This window comes from Hippopotamus amphibius, chromosome 5 (genome assembly GCF_030028045.1).
Source record: "Hippopotamus amphibius kiboko isolate mHipAmp2 chromosome 5, mHipAmp2.hap2, whole genome shotgun sequence".
NCBI classification, from domain to species: domain Eukaryota; kingdom Metazoa; phylum Chordata; class Mammalia; order Artiodactyla; family Hippopotamidae; genus Hippopotamus; species Hippopotamus amphibius.
Genome location: NC_080190.1, coordinates 54,710,913 through 54,730,808, shown reverse-complemented (window position 1 = coordinate 54,730,808; position 19,896 = coordinate 54,710,913).

Below are 19,896 nucleotides of genomic sequence, written 5' to 3'. Positions count from 1 at the left end.
TAATCTGCCTCTTTCTTTTGTCCCTCCTTGCCCTCTGTGTATGGCAGCCAGTTTGTGAACCAACAATATGGAGAAACTGGATCGCTCATACCTTGCTGGTGAGAATGCAAAATAGTATAGCCATTGTGAAAACCAGTCTAGTGGTTTATTAAAAACTAAATATACAGCTACCATCTGACCCATCAATTGCATTAACCCAGATTAATGGAAAGTTATTGAATTGAGGAATCTAGTTAAACTTAATAAGTGAGGTTTAGTGAATGTACCTCAGAAGAGTTGGCACAGATCTAGGACTAAGGATCTAACAAGATGCTGAAAGGCCGAGATCCCTGGCCAAATGATACTGAAGGCAACATCAGAGGAGCCTGAGGACTGGTAGAGGAGTGAAAGGGGAGGGATTGGTTGAGGATGCTATCTGTAGAGGAGTATGATATGGAGGGAGAGAATTACAAAGGCATTTCTATGAGGCAGCTTCCACAGGGTTAGAGAGGACAAAAACTGGAAATCTCACAAGTGAAGAAGGATGTGTTCAGGGTTGAAAAGTATATCAGAATTATGATCTGTGAATGCCTCGAGGACAAAGACATCTCTTAATCAATATTGTGTCACCAAACCGCTGTCTGATATCTGATGTATAACATGCTTCATTAAATGGTGTTGCTGATTTCACTAAAAGCAACTTCACTACAATGACGAAGGCAGTAGACAGATTTCAGGAGACTCAAGAGACAAAAGGAAATGAGAAAACAAACAACTCTTTTAGAAGTCTTGGTTCTGAAGGTAAGAGCCCCCAAAAAAATAGAAGGCAAAGACATATTTTATATCATGTTCTTTTCATGGCTTTAAGATGTGAGAAACTTGCATACACATCTTTGCTAGGAAAAAAGAGTCAGCAGACATGGGGAGAAATTAAAAATCCAGGAAAGAAGATGAACGGTAGATGTGGAAATGAATTTTAAGAAAGTAAAATAGATGCAAATATTTGTAGGTGGAGGGGTAGGAGTGCATGCTAGATGATCTCCACTTTCAGTTAAGAGGGAGGTGAACTGCTCTGTTAGGAGAGTAGAGAAAGAATAAGGGCTGGGAGAAAGACTCTGGTTTGGAATAGACCGAAAATGAGAGTGCAAACTGAACTACCAACATAAGCTCACGTCTCATAGACATTTGTCAATACGTGGGCTGCATCTTTACTCACTGAAGTGTGCAGCCTCATTTTGATACTAGTATCCACAATCCCAAATGATGCATGTCTCTTCTGAACAAGCTTTTTGTTCACAATAACTGAAGACCAAATGGGCTATGTATAAATGTCTATAACTACTTCCCAAATGCACGGTACATCCTTGAATTTATACAAACATGTTATTTTTTCAGAGACACATTTAAGCATTATGTTTTGTTCAAGGACAAAATAAATGGAGGAAGCTAGAGATGACTTTGCTCACTTACCTTTGTGCGTGCACTCTACTGAACACAGAATATCTTATGAGTCATAGGAGAGCATGACCTATTTTTAGACAAATGCTTTTGCAAATTTTGTATGCAGTGGTAGAAGAATATTTTAAATCCTAATTGAACTAAGCTTTCTCATTACCTGGCTATACTGACCGATGAGCGTTGCCATGGCGATGAGGTAATCAAGTTAGCAGGTCCTACTGTGAGAATTTTCCATTCTGGATGCTTTATCAAGTTCCATCTTGCTCATCTCCAAACATTATCTAATCAGCAGGAATATAAAGAAAAACATTTAGTGACATAGAAGCAGATGCCACAAAAGAAAAAAGGTTTTCTTGAACAATCCTTATGCTAAAGGTATGTTGACAAGAAATTTACAAAGGAAGACTTTTTTGAAAAATTTGATAAACAATTTTAGCCTTCTCAATAACAAAATAAAATTTCAATATGTATGTATCCATTTTAACATTTTAAAACTTTTTTATGTATTCAGGTAAAAATTAAAGCTCAAACAAGCAAATGTTTTGTTGTCTTCACATTTGATCTCAAAGATAATTATTGCTTGTGCAATAAATTGAATTGTGCCCCCTGTCCAAATTCCTGTGTTGAAGCCCTGACCCCCAATGTAATGATATATTGGAGATGTGGCCTTTGGAAGATAATCAAATTTAGATGAGGTCATGAAGAGGCAGCCCAATGATGCCTTTATAAGAAGAGGAAAAGACACCAGGGTATACGCTCTCTCTCTCTCTCTCTCTCTCTCTTTATCTCTCTGTCTCTCTCTCTCTCTCCATCTCTCCCTCTCTTCCTCTATCAAGTGAAGACACAGCAAGAAGTCAGCTATCTACATGCCAGGAGTAAGGCACTTACTGGGAACCAAATCAACTGGCACATTAATCTTGGACTGCTCAGCTTCCAGAACTATGAGAAGTAAATTCCTACTGTTCAAGCCACCAAATCTATAATATTTTGTTATGGCAGCCCCACTGACTAATAAATCTTGCTTAAATGGGACCGAAATACATCTTACAGCTTGGTGGAAGTCAGATACTGACAAAGGATGAGTAACTCTCATGCTCAAAAATAAAACCTAAGAGCAAGAGTTCAAAGTGGTTTCAATTATATCTCAAAATAGGAGTATAGAACTATACTCTCTTTTTGAGACTATAAAGCATTTAAACATTTTATCACTTCTGCATGTTTACCATTGTTATGTTCTTAGCCTAAGTGGCAATAAAAATGCTCAAATCTTAAGGCATTATGAAATTGTGTTCAGGAGCAGAAAAGAGAAAGAACCAAGAAAACTACATCCCTTTTTTTGTCATTTGCAGAATGGGAGGATAACTGCATGGAATAAAATGCTCATGACAAGATTTAAGGATAAAGTAAAAGTTCTGGATAAAAATGGCAATAGACCAATCATGTCAATATGTGCCTTTTAAATTTCTCATTAAAATTCCCATGAAGATATACTAAAATATAATACAAAGATGAACAACTACACTGTAAATCCAAAATAATACAGGATAATATACCAGAGTCTGGAGTTCATTTATACTAACTAAATTTTATGTGCTGCAAAGTTTAGTATCATAATTGTTTTATTTCACTACTGTGTGCTCAGAATCTAAGATAGCCCTTGGTACTCATTAAGGCTCAATAAACATTTGTTATCATCATTGTTAACTAGTCATTTGCTGAGAATTGATTGAGAAGAACCTTTGAACCACACACCATATGCTTTTCCCTTAGAAAGATATCCTAGACAGCTTCTAAAGAAAGGAGGCAAACATCATTTCCCATCTTAATGTACATTCAGTGACACAGGGGTTACACTGATCAGAGGAAAACCTACTACATAAGTGCTATCATCTGGGCAAGTTAGAACAAGAATAATCTTCCCATTTTCTTTTAACAACTCTTCTTACATATTTGGCTCTACAACTCTCAGGATTTCACATCACAAAACAAGAGAGGAGTATAAGGTCATGTGCTGCATTGTGGTAAATACAGATAAGAAAATTTAAGAGCAATTCATTCTGAGTTATTTAGACTTTCACATCCTACATGATACAAAGAGAATTATAAACAACATTTGCTTCTTTGGCTTATTCCTAGAATTGAACTATCAGTGCAAAGTAGATTCAATTGGAATTAATTCCAACACATCCACACACAAAAAAACAATACCCACTGACATGGCAAACCAGAATGAAGTGGAGTACTTGTCCATATAACCTTCAGAACTAGATCTGAATGGGAAAAGGTGACAGCATCTAAGTGGACAGTGAGCAGTAAAGCTAAGGTCACTCTGTCCATGGTTTCTGGAAGCTAACATTAGAACTGAAAACTATGATGTAAATAGAATACTGATCAAAGCAATGATAAATGGGACTTGTGAAATTCTACTTTAAAACTTGGAAAGATTCTCAAGAAAAACATGATTAGAAATAATTTTTCTAAAAGAAAAAGAAGAAAAAATATATATATGTATATCAGCAATGAATTTTTATTATTTTCTTCTAGCTATTTGCATCCACTAAATATAAATAAATGAGTTTATTCAGTAATAATTAAAATTACAACTTCCAATATAAAATTGAACCTTCCTCAAAATATTATTTTAGCAAAACATAATACTGGTTCATTGGTCACTGGTGAAGCTCCTCATCAGTGCCTAATTAGCAATGCTATTATTCTGTTGAAACTTTGACAACTTTTTATAGTTTTTTATAATATTTTAAATTTGTTTTGCTCACTTCAGCAAAATACCTTTAGTAAAATGCGGTGTATTTTGAACAAAGTGAAGTGGAGATTTCAGTGAGAAATGGAAGTTGGTAGAAGCATTTATATCACTAATGTATTTCACCAACGATGAGCCTCTGGCTCTAAGAGGGACATATGTATCCTCATAGCCCAACTGGTTTTCCATTCTCTTTCTCTGTGACAGTAATTGTGTCACGTTCTTTCCTCTTTTCCTTTTTCCTTTCATTTCCTGTCTCACCAGCAGAATGAAAAGCCCATTTACAGTTTGGATTAGGAAATATTGATGAAACTCATGTAAAGATGAATAAAATGTTAACTAACCAAATGGATGTTTTGTTTTATCGTCTTATTACTTTTCTATCTGGGCTCCCTTTTTCCCTTCAACTCATACCTCCTATATACTATAAATTCTCATCAACCAATTCTTTCTTTTTTCTTTTCTCTGTCTCCTCATAAATGTCCATAATTTTGGTTTTCTAATAGGCTTGCTAAAGTTTTTATTTGGATGACCATATCACATATGAAATTTTTTTCCCAAAATATCTATAACAAGAATCTGATTTAGTAGCTTTTCCTAGTATGTGGGATAAGATTGTTTTAGTTTTTTGTTTCTCTTCCTCCATCCTGCAAAGTATCAAAAATATTCCTACAAAAATTGAGAGATATAGATTACTTATAAAAACTTCATTTGGGGACTTTGATGGTGGCACAGTGGTTAAGAATCCACCTGTCAATGCAGAGGACATGGTTTCGATCCCTGGTCAGGGAAGATCCCACATACCTGGGAGCAACTAAGCCTGTGCGCCACAACTACTGAAGCCCGTGCACCTAGAGCCCCCACTCCACAACAAGAGAAGCCACTCCAATGAGAAGCCCACGCACCACAGCAGAGAGTAGCCCCTCCGCTTGCCACAGGTAGAGAAAGCCCTTGTGCAGCAACGAGGACCCAGTGCAGCCAAAAAATAAATTCTTTAAAAAATTTCCACTTTTCTACCCTTCCTTATTCCTTGAACTCAACAATCTATGAAGCTAAATAGTTCTTACAACACAGATACTAATATTGCTGTAAATAAAATTTTGAAAACACTTCTGGAATTAGTTTTATGAAACATAAAATTAGGGGCTAAAGTTCTTCAGAATCATTGTGGCCACTCAATCTTTCTGATTTGGGAAAGTAGACTCTCATCTAATCTCACGAGTTAAAATTATTTTGTGGTAAGAGCCAAAAAACATCTAATTATCCCACTTATAAGTGTGTTCTGTGGACAACTAACCATGTCAAGTTTATACAGTATGGGTGACTTACAGAGATAAAACATGTGACTTTAAGGGATGTGAATTCATAGGGGAATTCTTTATGAGACTGCTTACTGCATTAGAAAAATGCAAACAAATCCTTCTCATACCCCATTAAAATCTGTGGAATCATATTTCTGATTGCAGTAAAATCACCAATTCTCAAATGTCCTGTCCTCTTATGCACACCCTTCTTCCATTCTTTATATTAGCAAACTTTCCACTACATCAGAGAGCTGGCTTGTGCCAGGCACAGGTTTTTCAAGGCTGTCTCCCTGCTGATTTGTCTTTCCTGACTAGATTCAGTTGGCTTTATAAAATGCTGTCCGCATAGTTTTGAAACTGATCAATTTCCTTGAGACATGAGCTCACATTAGAAATGCATCTTCCCAAATGGAGGCACATGCTTTCTCTTTCTAGTTCCCTGTGAGGCGTGAACTTTGGTGACCTACCGTGGCTACCGGAATTTCTGTAACAATATATCGCTAGTTTTCCTCAGGTCATGGTAGACTCCAAATGCTCAAGGATTTGCCCACCAGAACAAATGGAGAAATGTTCTTTGCTCCATCCATACACTGGGATGTCACTCATCAACGATGCCTTTTCTATGAAGTCAGAACAGTCTGTGGTCCCAGGCTAAGCCTCTGGTTGTTACAGAACCACATATGATCATGGCAATTTTCTTCCATTAGCCACAGCCAGATGTCACCTTCAGGATCTCTACTGTTGAGCCCATCAGCCTTTCATTTAAAATCTTTAAAAGCAGTTGGTGATTATTGCCCAGAGTGATTTTTTCATTAAAACTGTGTTCTGGTTATATTCAATTTGCAACACTCTTTCTGTATTTATTGAACAGAATTATTTGAAAAAGAACTCTGATACTTCATATATTCTTAGAATTAGCAACTTGGCATTTGTCAACAAATGATGGAAGGAAAGAAAACTATTTTTTCCTGAGCATATACTATACATTAGATACAGAGAATAAGCCATATACTTGTTAATACATTAATATCAGTGACCTTTGGAAAAACAGGATTTTTTTTTACAAATGGAAAAAGAAAGGCTCAACGGGGCTAATAGTTGACTCATATGCAAATCACTCTTCACTTTGAATATAGTTTCATTAGATTTTATCATTTGTAAAGCTCTTCAACACTCACTGGGGACTTTAGAATCCCACTAACAGTTTTTTTTCATTTCTACCTCAACCCCTGCCATCATCTTGGGACATTTTAACTCTTGGGACATTTAATGATTTACCCTCCAGTCTAATTCGTATAACCCCTTAACCTCTTCAGATCTGGCAACCTTCATGTTCATTCCCTAGACATTCACTAATTGTGTCAGCACTTTTGAATTTCAAACTTAATGTTTCACGTTTGGCCTCAACCTCCCATCCTGCGCATTCTCCTCTCCTTCACTCAAAGACGTGCTCATAACTGCATTGAGCCCTCGAGCACCTCAACTCCTCTATTGTCTCCTATTCTTCCCAGATCCAAAATGATCTCCCTTTTAATGCCATCTCTCCCTAGAACTGCCCTTTCTTGAACCCTGTCACATTTCTTACACTGTCATACCTCTACTTTCCTGCACAAACCCCTAACACTGGTCCTGTTTATCCTACATTCCAATTCTCTACTCCATCTGGGATATACAGACTTCCTGGTGAAAATTATTTAATTAGACATCTAAGCACCAATATAAACCCATGGTTTTCAAGTCTCTTGAATCTTAAATTAGATTATCTTATTCTTTCTTTTGTAAATTTATCTTCTTGCTTTTATTACATCCTTCCAATTGGCATGTAAGCATACTCAAGCTTCTCCCTTTTAAAATAAAGCCATAAAAACATTAGGATCCTACAATACCCTCTAGACTCTGCCATTTCTCTGCTTTGCATCTAAACTTCTCAACTAGTTATTTTTACGCAATGTATTCATTTTTACTCTGTATTTCACCTCCTACCACTCCACTAAAACAGCTCCTGATAACATCATCTATTGCTGAATTCAGCAGGCATATTCCATTTTCATCTTACATGATCTATCTGTACTATGAACCACTCCTTTTAGTATTCCTTTGGATATCACGCTTCTGAGTTTCTTCCTATCCTTCCAGCTCCTCTTTCTCTGTCTCAATTTTAGGATCATTCTATTCCTCATAGTCATTAAATAGTGGAGTTTTTCAAAATAAGGTCATCTTCTAACTCTGCTATCTCCTAACAAGCTCGTCAATACCTGTTTCATTTTCCACGTGTATGCACTTGACTGATACATGAAATCTCTATACCAAAATTGTCCAGTCAAACTTTTTGCAATGTTTGAAATGTTCTATAATCTGTGCCATCTAATATGGTGGTCATATTGCATAAACCTTTCAGTTTCTCCCACTGTTTCTGAGATAAGCACCTTAGCATACATTCAAGACCCTGTAAGGTCACATCTCCTTAGCAAGCTCCTTCTTGTTCTAGCACTTTATGCTAACCTTTTTATTTTGCAAATGTCACACCCAGGATTTCCTCCCACTGCAAGCTTATGAACACTTCCTTGGAGAAGTCTTTCTTGAGTTCCATTATAATATCATTTCTCTCTATTAACTCTTGGAAATGTGTTAATGTGTGTGATTCTTTGAATAATATCTGAATCTCTAACAGAAAAGCATTTGCCTTTTGTAGACGCTTTGCACACCATTTCGTACCCTGTGCCTAGTAAACAGAATATAATAGAGATTCACTAAATACGTGCTGGATGAATAAATTAATAAACCTTTCCCTAAGTTCTAGACTTTCTAGTTATCTCCAATTTATTCTGAGATACCCCAAATTGTATGTTTTAAAGGCATCTGAAAATGATTTTAATGCTTTCCTCTACTCCTGTTGCTACACACACACATACCTATTACGACAGCATCACAGAACTTGTCATTCAAAACTGACATCTGAAGTTTTCTTTAATCTTCTCTTATTTTCTACTTAGCTCTCTACAGAGAAAATTATAAGACATTATTGAGAATTATTAAATAAAGAAGTTGAGAAATATATCTTGTAACTGATTTAGGAGACCCAATGCTGTAGATAATACTGTATAGTTTTCCCAAAATTGACCTATAGATCCAATACAATTTCCCCTTCTCCCCAATAACAGTATGTATGTATTGTTTGGAATTGCATTGAATATATAGCTTAATTTGGAGGTGATTATATAATATTATTTACAATATTAGGTCTTCTAATTCATATACAGAGTACATGTTGTTGGGGAAGAATTTTGACAAGCTGATACCCAAATTAACATTGAAATAAAAAGGCAAAAAGTATTCAGGAAAAAATCTTGAAGAAGAACAAGTTTGAGGAATAAGAGCAGTAGATGTTAAGATACAAATTTCTAGAAATTAAGAAAATATAGTATTGACACAAAGATAGGCACATCATTTAATGGAAGAGAAAAAAAACAGTCCAGAAATACACCTACATAGGCACAGACCATCCTCCCCTCCCCTTAATTTGTGATAAAGATGTCATTGCAGAATAGTGAGAAAGCATGGTCTTTCTAATATTAACATATCATGCTGGTTGAGTGATCATGCATATTAAAAATCTGCAACCCTATACACACAAATCAATTCATGGAGGATTATATATCTAAATATAGAAACTGAAACAATTTCTGGAAGAAGATACAAAAAAAGAGCTTCATAACCTTGAAGACAGGGAAAGCTACTATAAACAACACAGAAAAAGCACTAACCTTATTACTGGTAATGATTGACATATTGGTCTATGTTGAAATTCTGTTTATCAAAACATGCCACCAAAAGAGCCAGCCCACAAAATGGGAGAGGATTTTGCAATGTTGTTTCTGTCCAAGGGATTCTATACAGAATATAAGAAAGAAGTAAGGGGAAAAAAGAGACACACAATAGAAAAATGGGATTAAGATCTAAATAAGCATTTTAGCAAAGATGAGATTCAACTGGCAAGTAAACATATAAAAGAAGTTCAACTTCATTAGTCAACAGGGAAATCCAAATTAAAAACACAGTAAAATACTGCTACCTTTACCCTCCACCTACAAACAGAATGGCTAAAATGAAGAAGACTGATGATGCCAAGTAAGTGCTGGTGACCATGTGAGGCAACCCAACTCTCATATAGTGCTGAAGAGTAGAAGTATATATTGATAAAACTTCACAAAGCTCTAAGTGTACATATTAAAGCATACGCATATTCTATGACCCAACAATCCCATTCACTGCTATATATTTTACAAAACTGCATACATATTTATACCAAAAGACATATATAAGAATAGTCATATAGAAATTTTTTTATGAGCCCCAAACTGAAAACTATCAGCAGTAGAACAGATAAATATGTGTGGGGTATTTATACAACTGGAGAAACTATGAGCAGAAACTATAACCATGCATAACAAAATGCTTGAATTTGTAAAACATCATTTTGAGCCAGAGAAGGTGAGATACAAAATAGTACAAACTGTATGATTATATTTATATAAACACCAAAAGAGACAAATCTAATCCATGATTTCAGAAGTTGAGTTTATGGATAGTGATGGAGTGAGGGCATGAAAATGATGCTGGGGGTCTGGAATCATCTAATTCTTGGTTCTGGTGTTAGTTACATGAGACTGGGTTCACTTTGTGAAATACATTAAATATACATTTTTTTATTTGTGTACTTTTTCGTATGTATGTCATATTAAAATAAAAGTTTATTAAAAGAAAAATTCAATCCTATTTCTCTCAATTTTATCATGTAAGTATCAATTGAATCCACACTCTTTCATCTGTCATTGCCATAGTTAATCTCTACCTTCAAAATGGCAGAAGCTTGCCAACTGGTCTTGCTCCACCCAAAGTTATCCCCATGCAATCTTCTTTGAAATTGCTCTAAATGGCAATATAACAACCCCAGTGACATATTTAAAACCCTCTAATGTCAGCCTAGTTACAAAATCTAGTATTCAAGCTCCCTGCTGAGAAATCTTTCATTATTTCTGTTTGCCTCTATGCTCAGTGCTCACTTTCCTATTTGTATTCTCAGTGTATACTAAAAATTGACTATGTATATTACTTTATAATGCAAAGCAGATAATAACCAAGCTGGCATCTGAAACCGGGTGTGTATGGTTCCATAACTTATGTTCTTTCCATAACATGACCATACCCACTACTGTATGTGTGGGGAAAAACTTGCTTATTATAGAATCAGTGTTCTTGAGTTTAATAATATCTAGTTTGAAATAGTTGAATTTTTAAAAAAGAAAGAAAGAAAAGAAAATACTCAAAGCCATTGCAATCCATTTTTATGGTTTTCTCCAGCTGTGCTCCCATCTAGTTGTAAACTTAAAATATCAGAAATTTTGACATTGTCATTTATCCTGAGGGAAATGACAAACCATTGAAAAAACTTAGAGCAGGAGAATGACATGATCATAGTCCAGTTTTTAAACATTAGAGTGAGAATGGTGGTGAGGTAGATTAGAAGGGGCAAGATTGGAAGTAGAGAGAACAGTAGAATTCATTTGGTTAACACAGATAAAAGCCACTGACAGCTTGAAGGCAAATTCAGTTATAAATAAATGATAAAACATTTTAAAGACTGTAAAATTTCCATTCTTAGAGGTGATGAGAAGACTAAGAAATATAAAGGATATTAAAGAATCCCTTCCTAAAAAAATGTGGACTGGACCAGATGATCTTTTGAGCTATATTATTCATGTAGAAGATTTTTAAAAATTCTCTGGGATCTAATAATCAGGAATCTATTACATCCACAAATACTGCTTGAAAATATTATTCCTAGATGTTTTGCAACTGACTGGTAACTTAAAATATTTATGGACTAGGAAGTGATAGTATAAAAGAAATGATAGAGGATCACAAAATGGGAAAAATCAATATTCCCAATATATAAACACAGTGAATATAGTTGATATAATGCACAGCACAACAATTATTTCTTATTAACAATAATAATCCAGGTTTAAAATCCCACCTTATTAAACATTGGGGCCAAGGGGAAGAAGGAAATAACACGCTTTCCTACTGTGTGTTAATGTACATTATATACCATCATAAATATATATTGTGTTTTCTCAAGGTAATAGGGAAATTTCAAACATGTTTACTTTTTAAAGTAAAGGTAACCATACTTAGTACAATTAGTATGTGTAAGATTCAAGTCACTGAAGAAAAAAAGCATAAAGAACTTGTTTGATATAGAACAATCTATAAAAGAGGAGTAATAAAGCCTAAAAGTAGAAAGTATAAAGTAAGAGGGCAAAAGTACAATAAAAAATACCAGTTATCCATCAAGGGAGAGGATCAAGATGGCAGAGTAGGAAGACATGTGCTCACTCCCTCTTGCAAGAGTACTGGAATTACAACTAACTGCTGAACAATCATCGACATAAAGACAATGGAACTCACCAAAAAAGACACCCCACATCCAGAGACAAAGGAGAAGCCGCAATGAGACGGTAGGAGGGGCGCAATCGCGTTAAAATCAAATCCCATAAATGCTAGGTGGGTGACTCATAAACTGGAGAACAGTTATACTGCAGAAGTCCACCCACTAAAGTGAGGGTTCCTAGCCCCACGTCAGGCTTCCCATCCTGGGAGTCCAGAAACGGGAGGAGGAATCCCCAGAGAATCAGACTCTGAAAGCCAGCAGGATTTGATTGCAGGACCTCCACAGGACTGGGGGAAACAGAGACTCCACTCTTGCAGGGCACACAAAAAAGTGTGCTCACCAGGACCCAGGGGGAAGGAGTAGTGACCCCATAGGAGACTGAACCAGACCTACCTGCTGGGGTTGGGGAGTGGCATGATATATTTCAAGGGATGAAAGGGAAGAACCTACAACCAAGAATACTCCACCCAGCAAGGATCTCATTCAGATTCAACAGAGAAATGAAAAGCTTTACAGACAAGCAACATCTAAGAGAATTCAGCACCACCAAACCAGACCTACAACAAATGTTAAAGGAACTTCTCTAAGCGGGAAACATAAGAGAAGAAAATGACCTACAAAAACATAAACAAAACAATTAAGAAAAACGTAATAGGAACACACATATTGATAATTACCTTCAATGTAAATGGACTAAATGCATCAACCAGAAGACACAAACTAGCTGAATGGATACAAAAACAAGACCCATATACATGCTGTTTACAAGAGACTCAATTCAGACCTAGGGACACACACAGACTGAAAGTGAGGGGATGGAAAAAGATATTCCATGCAAATGAAAATCAAAAGAAAGCTGGAGTAGCAATACTTATATCAGATAAAATAGACTTTAAAATAATGTTACAAGAGACAAGAAAGGACATTACATAAAGATCAAGGGATCCATCCAATAAGAGGAGATAACAATTATAAATATATATGCACCCAATATAGGAGCACCTCAATATCTAAGGCAAATGCTAACAACTATGAAAGAGGAAATGCAAGGCAGAAATAGAGACACAGATGTAAAGAACAAACATATGGACACCAAGTAGGGAAAGCGGGGAGGGTTGGGGAGGAATGAATTGGGAGATTGGGATACCAAATTGTACACTCTAAATATATGCAGTTTATTGTATGTTAACTGTATCGCAATAAAAGTTCTTAAAAAAAAACAGTTATCACAGTTATTGTAAAAGAATTAAATTCCTCTTGTATTGGTAAAAGAACCTCAACAAATTATATGATATTAATAACAGACACAACAAAATGGAATGAAGCAGAAAAAGTAAACATAAAAAAGATGGACAATTATATACCAGGCATTTACAAATGAAAAGAAAGCAGCCTTGGCAATACCAGTATTGTAGACATCAAGGCAAAAGCATCAAATGGGAAGATGAGTATGCTGCATATGAATAACAAATGAATGAATGACTACATATAAATGGCAATTATAAGCATTTATGTTTCACAGTTATGAGCATTTCTGACATTAAAATATTTAAAGCAAAAATGTAGAGATACAAGGTAGAATTGATAAAATTAAAGGCACACTGAGGACTTGAATGTAACAATTTTTAACAAAGGAGACAGAAAATAATTAATAGCGATAGATGACTTGAATAAGATAATACAATGGAAAACTAACATCTATAGTGTTTACTATGCGTCAGGCACTGCTATATTTTATATGTATTCAATATTATTATATTTATTAACTTATTTACTGCTCATAGCAAGCCTCTAGAAAGATACTATTATAATTTCATTTACATGAGGGAATTAATGCAAGCAAGCTTCAGTAGCTGGACTAATGTTACACAGTTTGAGATTGATTGAGCCAAATATTGAGCACAGGCAACCTGTCTCCAGAGATTTAGCTCTTAACTACTTTGTTGTAGTCTCTTAATTAATAAGTCAGACTGAAGAGGCATAAATAGATTTTGTGCCTAGATACAGGTTGTACGCATTCTTTTAAACGTCTATAATACATCCACATACATAATCAATAAATGTCAAAACAGAAAATATGCAAACAATTTATTTTTGCCTCAAAGTAATAACCATAAAATACAACAAAACTAAGAATACAAAGTAGAATAAAAATATGCTTTGGTATTACAATAAGAAACCAATAAAACTTTGGAGATCAGTCAAAGGTGAACACAGAGAAAAATGAATAAACTTATATATATATAATTGCAAAGAGATAATGTGAAAGAAAAGAGAAGGAAGGAAGGATAGAAGGAAGGATGGAAGAAAGACAAGTAATATTCATATCTTAGTGTAGAAAAAGAAAAAAAATCAGATGAAGGCTAAAAGAATGAGTATTTACTATTTTGGTAAATATTCACAGTGTAATATCAAGAAACGAAGAAGAATGTATGTAAGTCTATAAATGCAAGATTCTGATTGTATTTCTATAAGTAAATAATATACAGAGTTTTTTTTAAAGTAGGAAAGAAAAACAGTAAATTAACTATGATAATACTGTTAGTGAAATTACCAGTAATCACCATTTTTATGCTCTAAAATACATTTTAAATGTTCCACAATTAATATTGTCTCATACCATTTGTACATAGGATAAATACTACTTACACAGCACTAGGACCAGTGCTGAGGGATGCAGTGATGAGCAAGAACAACAACATAAAATAGAATCCAAAGAAAAATTCAAAAAGAAAACACATAAACTGTAAAAAAAAAAGTCTACACACAACAGAATGGATCACTTTGAAAAACATTGTTAGGCAAAAGAGGCAGAAATTAATTTATGATTCTGTTTATCCAAAAACATACTAAAATGCTTTGCAGCGTTAAGAATCAGAATGTGGTTTCCTGAAGGAATGGAGGGTGGTAGGAAAGAAAATCAAAGAGAAAAGGACACAGGAAAACCTTCTGGGTTGATGAAAATGTCTTACACCTTGTTTTGAAGAGGATTACCAAGCAGTATACAATTTTTGGCAGAACATTTAAGACTGTTTTCTCAATCCTTGGATCTAGGTTGGCCTTGTTATTTGCTTCGGTCAAAAAAAATGAGACAGACAGGACGTGGAAGCAACCTAAATGTCCATCAACAGATAAATGGATAAAGAAGATGTGGGACATATATACAAGGGAATATTACTCACCCAAAAGAAGGAATGAAACTGAGTTATGTGTAGTGATGTGGATGGACCTAGAGTCTGTCAAACAGAGCAAAGTAAGCCAGAAAGAGAAAAACAAATACCGTATGCTAACTCATATATGTGGAATCTAAAAAAATGGTACTGATGAACCCAGTGGCAGGGAAAGAATAAAAATGCAGATGTAGAGAATGGACTTGAAGACACGGGGTGGGGGGGTGGCAAAGGGGAAGCCGGGATGAAGTGAGAGAGTAGCATTGGCATAGATATACTACCAAATGTAAAATAGCTAGCTAGTGGGAAGCTGCAGCACAACACTGGGAGGTCAACATGATGATGGATGATGACATAGAGGGCTGGGATAGGGAAGATGGGAAGGAGTCACAGGAGGGAGGGGATATGGAGATACATGTATAAATACAGCTAATTCACTTTGTTGTACAGCAAAAACTGGCACAACAGTGTAAAGCAGTTATATTCCAATAAAGAGCTAAAGAAAAAAAAGAGGCAGAAAGGACACTGTGCCCCTTCTGAGCCTAGACTTCAAGAGTCATTATCTAACCCATATTACATGCTCAATAATGTCAGTGATCTTCCATCTAGAAGACAAAGATCATGCCTCTTCCATCGTTGTTTTCACTGATTAACAGAATGGAAGATATCCATAAATGATAGAAAAATCAGTGTCTCTATTTCCAACACTGATACATTCATTTGAACTTGGGAGGTTTTTTAAGTTTCACCTTTCTGAATCTCTTAATTACAAAATCAGTTGGAGGGAGTTTCACCTTAAACTCTAATTGGCCAAACCACTGGACCTCCATCATGCTATATGTGGCCACGATATTTGTTGTCATTGAATAGTAAAGTTGCCAACTTATGAAAGCACTACATATGTTTGGTAATAAAGAAGAAATCATCTTATAGTTTTCAGTGCAAACAATAGCAGAAAGAGATGGTTTACAGAAAAAAAGGGAAGACACTTTTTCCATTAGAAATCTTCTACAAGCTTTGAAAAACAGACCAGGATTCATCCTGTCATATAGTCTCACATTGTGATAGCCTCATTTATCAAAGTTATGGATTTTAGATATGAAAATATCAAAGAGAATTTGCAGGTTCATCAGTAGAAGGCAATCGTGTATTACTTAGTCATATGTGTAGAAGAACACCTGAGTCCAGGTTTCAGAACAGAAGTAGAGCAGAAGAGGTGCTAGGCTAGCATCCTGCCAAGACCTGGGCACCCTGAGAACTGGAATCTTTCCATACCTCCTGCCCAAACCTCCCTATCTAGCAGTACCCTGGAGTATAGCTGATCTTTTCTAATAACCATGGGGACAAGGAAGGATAGTTTTAACTACAAAAATTAGGCTGGATTTAAGATTCATGACTCATCTTTCTCCCATAATTTTGAGGGTCACAATGAGTAAATCAATTTATCTGACCTGTAGCAAATCAATTTACTTTTCTGAGTCTCAGTTTCCTCAAACATAAAGGAAGGGAGAAAACTAAATGAACTCTTTAGTGTCGGATCAATTCTAAGGCCTTTTATGATTTATTCTCATCTTTTTTTTCACAGCTCCGCATTCTTCAAATGGAACCAATTCATTTACCTACAAGAGCAGCCACAGCTTCCAGCTGCAGACTAATAGCTGGGGGCAGGTGTAGAAAGGCAATTCTAAGATCATTTCCTCTTGACATCAGCTAGCCAATCCCATCAAGAAATTCCAGCTGCCACATTTTTCAGAACCCAGCTACTCTTCCCTTCAGTAACTTCAGCCTCCACTCTGAAATTCTGGGTTTTGTCCACACTTCTGTTGTCACTTAGGTTGGCCACTACTATTTTTGCCTCAGGCTCTTTATTCCCAGTTGTGCTTAAAAACTGTTTGAAAGCTCTGAGTCCGCTATTCAGGAAGAGTTATTAATGAAAACAATCTGAGTCGAGGTTGCTTCTGTTCCACAGCAGTGATTTAGCTCAGACTAACTTTTCTCCCCACAATTATGGGCTTGCTGCAGTCATCCTGTGGGACCTGTGTCTGGCAGGGGAAAGTATGTGGGCAGAACAAGGAGAGGATGTGGAACAAGCCAGCAGCCCCTGGATGACAGGTCTCCCCAAGAGAGCCTTCCCCAGCTGGAGCCAGCCAAGCCCAGCCTTTCTGCTGACAGACGTGCCTGCCTCCAGCCATGTGTCTCTCGACATGTTGTTTGAAAAGGCCTGCAAGGTAGCTCTGTGGCCTCGTTTCTCTGAGGATCTCCGGGGAAGCCAGCTTTCTCGGTGACTGTAAAATTGACGCCATTCCTGCACTTAAAGCCTCTCATAGACTCCCTATCACCTAAAGACTGATATGTAAACTTTTATAACAATATCTTACAGGGTTGTTGTAAAATTATATGGTTAAAATTAAATAATCTACTAATACGCCTAAGTTACTGCATAGTAAGTGGGGGTACTTAAGAATTACCAGTTTTCTTCCCCTTCCTACTACCTGATCTGGTCCTGACCTATTTTATAGGCTTATCTCCTACTAGTCTCATCCCTCACTTTAGTTATCCAAACTACTCAAATCTTCAAACATTTTTCAAATTCTGTATCTTTTTACAAATAATTAATCTATCTTGAAACTGACGCTGCCCTTTTCTTATTCAAAAAACACCCTTATTCTTCCGCGCTTTAGTGAAACTCTCTCTCACACTCCCTCTTTCTCAAAGAACAGATACTTGCCCCACCCCTGCCAGGCCACCGCCCCCACTGTGGGGCCAGCATTTTGTCATTAATGATAATGATGGTAATAATTATCATTCCTTAAGTGCCTGTTATTTATCAGAAACTGAACAGCTCACTTTACAAACATTATCCTTGCTCTTCAAAATCATCCTACAATTGTTGATATTTAGCCTCCATTTCAGATGAGGAAAATGAAGTTGAAAAGGGATTGTATTGCCATGATATACAGCCTACTTTCTTATTTGTCTTCTTGTCTAGACTGTACTTAAATAATTGTGTAAAAGAGCTGGCCCTCAATAAATGACTACTCAACAAAGTTATGAATGATGCAGAAAAGTGTCCTCCTTGGCCCTTGATTCTTTTCTTACCCACATCACAGGCTTTTCTATTCCTTTAAAATCATGTTTCTTGAGCCCAGTTGTGTTTCAGTACATACTATCAAAGAATTACAGAGGACCTTGATAGATCATTTGAGCAAAATATTTCTTGTTTCACAGATGTGGAAACAGCCTCAGAGATGATGTGCAAACAGCCAAAGAGATGTTCAAACCATTCCTGAGGTCAAAAGTGAACTAGAGAGGGAGCTGAAATTCCAATGACATGAACCTTGTTTTCAAGCAGATGTTCTTTGTGGTTTAGCGGGTTTGGGGAAATGATTGATTCATTTCCAATTTATAAAAACTTGAGCACAACTAAAAAGTCTTCAAAATCCAACACAGAAAGAGAAAAACAAATATCATATATTAACACATATATGTGGAATATAGAAAAATAGTACAAATCAACCAGTTTGCAAGGCAGAAATAGAGACACAGATGTAGAGAACAAACATATGGATACCAAGTGGGGCAAGTGGGGCTGGGGAGAGGAATGAATTGGCAGATTGGGATTGCCATATATACATTACTAATAAGAAAAAAATATCAAATTGTATACTTTAAATATATGCAGTTTATTGTATGTCAATTGTATCCCAATAAAAGTTCTTAAAAAAAAATCCAACACAGGCATCACTTCCTCTGTGACTATTTGTTGAGAGCTGACCTAAGTCAACTTAGCTTATAGTTAAAATCTTTGGCAAATACTGGCCAAATATTGGCCAAATATTTCCCCAAAGTTAGAGATGGGTAGAGACTATGTCTATTGTCTCCACAAGCTTAACTGGGTGGTATACAATGAAAGCAAGTTTCAGACCAAATACTGCCACTCAAAGGGACATCTATTAGCCAAGTCGGCATATAATGTTATTGCTACCGATTCTTATAAGCTTGCTGAAGTTGTAACTCTGTCAAGCACAGAGGCTTGACATGAAGCCACTTGTATGAAAGGTTCACCCCAAGGCAAATGCAACAAATATTTCGGTAGCATGGTCAACTATCATTCTTGTAAGTTCCGGTGGCAGGATTTTCTGTTAGTTGGGGAGACACAGGACCAAGTAGATTTCTAGTTACAGGGCACTTATGGCAGGGCATGAGGTACATGTTTCACCAAATTATGCAAGAGTGGATATAATCACACAAATTTCTCTAGCCAAATAGCCAAGCTCACATATTAAACACTACAAGTTTTAACTAATAAAAAATTATTCCTAATATATATTATGTACTTGGCAAACCCCCTTGAGCATACTCTGATACTGATCCTTGAAATGCACACCTCTGGAGTGCAAACCTCTACAAGTAGAGGTAATTTACCACACCTAGGACCGGAATTCCTCATTGGAAATCTTTAGGTGTTAAATGATCCTTCTAAGGCTTGCATGAAATCAACTTACATTCACATGTATTGCCTTGTCTACAGACAAGTAAATCATAGACAATATAACACTATATCCTTTGTGATCCTGCCGCAACCTCATACTTCTCTGTTAGAATCTTCAATGCATGAAGGAGTGGTTCTAGGTAATAGGTCTGCCTCTGCCACCAGAAACTTTAGTTGTTTCTCTCCTCCTAAGCACCCATCTGGCACCATGACTGGTATAAAGTAAACATGCAATAAATGCATATGATCTTTGAATAAATGATTGAAATGATGAATAA